Genomic DNA, 5697 nt, shown 5'->3' on the forward strand with positions numbered 1-5697 from the left:
TAGTAAATTAAAAATGTACAGTAAAAGTTTTTTGGCATTACTATGTAGGCGACGAATAAGTTCATAAGGAATATTGTCTAAACCAGGTGTAGTGTTCCTACGAGACTTCAAGGCAGTCATAAACTCTTCCCAAGAAAAATGTTGAGATAAAAAAGCTGCTTTTTCGTTACCAATTTGACAGAAATATGCTTGCAATAATGAATTATTTACTTCTTTTTCAGGAGGAGATACAGGGGAATATTTCTCAAAAAAAGAGGGAATCCATTCATCATTCCTCGGCAGTTTAGGAATTGAAACACGCTTAAACCTCTTCATATAGTTCCATACTGTACTAACAGGAGTATATCGATTAAAAGATTCACATAAAGATTTCCAACCTGTTTTCTTTTTTTCCTTAAGAGTTAGTTTTTTAGCAGCATCTAATTTTTTATACGCAATGTAGTTGTCAATGCTTGGATTACGTCTATAAAAATTTAAAGCATCTTTACTTTTTTTAACTGCACTATTACACTCATCATCCCACCAAGGTACAGGCTTTTTCATTAAATTGGGAGAGGTTTTGACTACTTTAGGTACACATTTGTCTCTAATATTAATCAAATGATTATAGAAATCGTCATAAATTCTTAATGGATCTGTATTATCTAAATTAATATTACCTACCATGTTTTCTGTTTCAGTATGAAATTTAAACCAATCAGCTTTATTGTAAATAAATTTGTGTACTGGTTCACCTATCTGATATTTATCAACAGAAGTCTGAATATCTGTTATAGTGGGATAGTGATAACTTCCCATTGGATCATCATAAACTTTCCAATCACATAATGGAGCTACTGAAGGGCTGACACATGTTACATCAATAGCCGAAGGATTATGAACAGATCTACCAACAGTGGTTGGCGCCCCTGAGTTGAGGATACAGAGGTCGCTCTCGTCAAATATATTGTAAACTTCATTACCTCGACCGTTACTAGTAGCACAGCCGAATGCGATGTGGTGAGCATTAATATCACCTGATAGCAAAAGTGGCTTAGGTAGTAAGTTAATAATCTGTTTCAGTTTGCTACCATTGAATCTTGATCTATTTTCTTTAGGTGGTGGACAATATATACATAGAATACTTAAATTACCTATGCCAGTTCGCAGATTAATAGCTACAGGTTGTAGAAAATCATAAAAGGGAAGCTCTATTACTGAATATTTCAAAGTGTCTTTGACTAGGATGGCGACTCCACCCCGGCCTTCTTTTTCTTTACCTATTTTACTAACTAGATTGTAATTATGAATACGAAAAGAACTGTTTTCTTTTAACCATGTTTCGTTTAACAAACATATATCAATATCATTATCAATCAAAAATTGTATAAGTAATGGCTTTTTGTTAATAACACCTTCGACGTTAAATTGAGAGATTCTTATGAAACTTTTATCCATTTAAAGCCCTTTGAAACTTTTTATAAGAATTTCCTGTATAATAGAACTATTGACTGCCCTCGTTTCGTTGCCAATAGCGACAAGGGCGCCTACAAGGCCCTTGCGAATAAAATCATTGTTTAATATTTCATCTATTAATTGTTCATTTGTAAGTGGTTCTTTTTCTTTAACTTCCATCGAGTTAGTTGAAGTGGAAGAGGTCGCTGTTGAAACCGAGCTAGCTTGTGGCTTCCTTGATGCAATAGATTTTAAGTTAGTTTTAGGAGCAGCCAGTAGAGGAAACTCGCTTATGTAGTTTTTGATAACTGGGCTACTCTTAGTAGCCGCAGCACTGCTGGAGACCATATTAGCGTAAGTTAATTTATTTTTTTTATCTTCCATTTTTTGTTTTTTGACAGGACAGTCCCGTGAAATCGCAAGATGAGCTCCTTGACAGTTTATGCATTTGGCTATTTTATTTGAAGTACATTCAGAAAAATGATGTTCTTCAGAACATATTGAGCATTTTTGCACAGATTTACAAATTTTAGCACCATGGTTGAATTTGAAACACTTGAAGCATTGCAACAATGGAGCGTTGTATGGGAATACTCTGAACCTAAAAAGGTCTAGATACACATGTTCGGGTAACACAGTTGATAAAAATGTGATAGACACAGATTGGAAGGGCTTTATTTCGCCGTTGTCTTTTTTGGTGAACCTACGTATACCTATGATCTCGTATGATGACGAGAGTTTCTTAAAAAGTTCCTCATTGCTGATACTAGTGGGTACAAAGCGAAGCACGCCGACTGTTTCTACTGCTGTGGCTGGGATGTATGCCTTGAGTTGGTGTTTGGTTAGGAAGGGATCGTTTTTCAGGAAGTTATTGGCATTACTAGACTGGGAAAATGTGACACATATTTTATTGGCGTTAATTCTTTTAAGATTGGTAATGCCCTTGATTTCATTTTTGAAAAGGTTGGTAGTCAGGATGGGATTGTTGTTCCCGATCTTCTCATTATCTTTCGTGCTTTCCACAAATACAGAAAACTCGCCACTCACCGTGTTCTCCGCGAATAGCCTTCTATACCCTGGTTTTACGTACGGTTTGTAGAAATCTTCATCTGCACTCGTATAGGTGTGATCTCTGTTTGGTGCCTTCCTTTTTTCCTTGCCCCTGGGCGGGTCCTTACCGTCCCCGTCCGGCATAGTCGAGTTTTAAGTTGACTTAAGGCTTGGTATTTCTGCTAAAGTAGGTATTTCGCGCTGTCAAAATCTGCGCGCGCAATACTTCGCCGAAGACAGCGCGCCAAAAAGCTCTCGCGGCTACACAGTATAGAAATACGCAGTTTAGAAATACGCAGTTGGTTAGGTTAGGTTGACTTCCTTCCATTCAAGCGTCACACTTACAGCACTTTCTAATACAAATCATATCCAAGTGATACAAATTAAAACAACTTTCAAAATTTTTGGGAATATATTTTAGAATCGAATAAATATAGAATATAACTGCCAAAGTAAACACGGTTCAAAGAGGCGTGGCGTCACCCGACCTTCCGGAAGTTCCGCGCCGGCTAAAAGAATTTCAAGATTACGTCACCCGACCTATCGGTAGATCCTCGGGAGCTTGAGCGATTGGAAAAACATTTTATGATCAGTTACTCGTAGTAGCGATTATTTAGAGCTTGGATAATAAATTATAGTTGTTGCAATTCACAAAGCTTTGCATGTGGTTAATTACATTAATCAGTACACGCATCAATTTTGTTCAGTCTTTTTGTTTATTAATAAATAAAAATATCATACTAAAATTGCATACATATTTGTTTGTATTGGTCTGGGTGTTTTCTTTCCATAATTTAGTATAACGTATGTACGGGGCTCTGTATCGAAAATCACTATGAGCAATAAGCATCACACACGGTTACCTGGAGTGCATTACCGCAGCAAAAAGCTTGCCATCTTAAATGAACGGTATAATATCGAGGTTTCGTCAGTACAGTTGCGAACAAAGGTGTTTGTGTAGTGTAGTTGAGTTGAAAGGTCAGATTATTGAAATAATAAAACGAACATTTTATTTTTTAAATACATTTTAAAAATAATTTACATTACAGATAACAATGAGAGGATGACATTGCAAGGTGGTGCCAGTCCAGTCTTAAATCCGTTGATATATGCTGCATCTGCCATGTTTTTGGCTAAAAGATTCTTCTATCTTGCAGCTTAGACTTTTATTACAGACCTTAGACAGTATTTTTGGAAAACTTTTACGCATGGTGGAGGAAGGGACGCTCTAGAGACTCAAGTCTAGAAGGAGTCACATGAACTCCAAGTTTTAAATCCGTTGACATCTGCTGCATCTGCCATCTTTTTGGCTAGAAGATTCTTCTATCTTGCAGCTTAGACCTTTAGCTACAGACCTTAGACAGTATTTTTGTGAAAATTCTTACGCATGGTGGAGGAAGGGACGCTCTAGAGACTCAAGTCTACAAGGAGTCATATGAACTCCAGTTTTAAATCCGTTGATATCTGCTGCATCTGCCATCTTTTTGGCTAGACGATTCTTCTATCTTACAGCTTAGACCTTTAGCTACAGACCTTAGACAGTATTTTTTATTATTTATTTGTGTCAGTGTGCTCTTCTAAAGAGTGTAAGACCACAGAATATAAATAAGTACTACGCACAGAAGTTTTACTTCGCGAAGGTATTAAAAAAATGTATGCTCAATATCATTAACAATATGGTGTAATCTAGCCTGTCTCAAGAGTCAAGCACCATTTTGTTGACAAACGTCAGTGATCGGCACTGCGCCGAATCTATAGGGCTGACTTCGGTAAAATGATGTAACGTGAGGTGCCAAACTGTGGAAAATGGCGGAGGAAATACATGATTTAGCATGAATTATTATGAATACTATTAACTACTTATTTACCTCTCAGTGTCTTGAGGCAACTTAAAAAAGTACATTTTGTGTTTTTATTATTATTTAGGCAGTTAAATACTGCACAGTATTTAGTACACCATTTTCTTCCATCATACACAAGAATACGCGTGCGTGAGTCAATGTTCGCTCGTATGTGAGGCCTTGTCGAAGAGTATCCTGTAGGTGGGCCATCGTACGTGTTTTGTTTTCGATGCAAACTTGCGGAGATGAACAGGCCTGGTAAGACGATTGTATGTAGGTACTATTAAAATGTAATTTTAACTCATTGGTTTTGTCTCATATTTGAGGAATGTACTATGTATCATGAGTAGAGTCTTAGTTTAAAAGGATGCGAACGATTTAAATTTCAATAGGTAGACAAAATTGATAATTTTTAATTATCAAAAATTTACGCTTTCTCGAGTAACACTGATATTATTATACTGTGACTCATCAAAGTCATCATTGTCAAAAATATTGACAAATCGCGAACTGTCACGGCCAAAAAACTGACACGCGTCCGTCCTCCGTAAGCGCCACCGCGCGACTGATTGAGATTGTCCAAGCCGTCATGGACGATTTTTTCCACATTTTTTAACATAGTAACTAAATAAGACGCAATATAAAAATTTCATCCGTTAAAAGCCCTCAAGTTATTTCTGAACTTTAGTTTAGTAAAAGATTTAGAATCTCAAATCGCTTATTTTAAAAATAAAACCATAAATAGAAAACGAATAGAGGTAACTTTGGGAATTTATTCTATCGAGTCAACTTCATCAAATCGTGTTTCCATCCGTTAATAGCCCTAGAAAATATCCTCAACTATGCCCAAAAAAAATCTTAGCCTTTAATTTTACTGTTTAGTGCATCAAAAATGAAAAATGAAAACCTCATTTTCGCCATTTTCTCTGCTACCCGGCCTTAACGACTTCCAATAGATAGATAACTATTTATAACACAAAAAGAGAAAAATACAAAATTGGCTTCGAAAATCGCGCCTAGTGCGTTCAAAAGCCCGCCAAAAAGTCTGCCCACAGATATGCATTAGAGGTATTGCCATATTTAAAAACACGTCAAATTAATGTCACTTTTAGGTACGTTCAAATACTTGATTCATCAAAGTTTTTTTATTTAGTTGTTTTCTTTAAAAAAAAAAATAGTGATTATTAAGATGATTTTAATCATATTATTTTAAAATACATTCTTAATACATACGAAATCATATTGCAGGACCTAACAAAAAAATTAAAAAAGCGAAGAACAAAAATTTCAAATTATTTAGATTGTGATCAAGTTTCAAAACGTTTGTGTATAATTTTTTGCAGCCGCAAATAATTTTAAAATTTCAATTTTA

At 35.6% G+C, this 5697-nt stretch overlaps 1 long non-coding RNA gene across 1 annotated transcript in view; it reads left to right on the plus strand.

The window, feature by feature from the left end:
* The window catches only part of LOC135082909 (uncharacterized), a 219061-nt gene that overhangs the window by 2497 nt on the left and 210867 nt on the right, over positions 1-5697 (plus strand). Inside the window, exon 4 of the long non-coding RNA XR_010259517.1 lies at positions 222-679. This is a non-coding gene — a long non-coding RNA (uncharacterized LOC135082909). The remainder of the gene's footprint in view (positions 1-221; positions 680-5697) is intronic.

This window comes from Ostrinia nubilalis, chromosome 22 (assembly GCF_963855985.1).
Source record: "Ostrinia nubilalis chromosome 22, ilOstNubi1.1, whole genome shotgun sequence".
Classification (NCBI taxonomy): domain Eukaryota; kingdom Metazoa; phylum Arthropoda; class Insecta; order Lepidoptera; family Crambidae; genus Ostrinia; species Ostrinia nubilalis.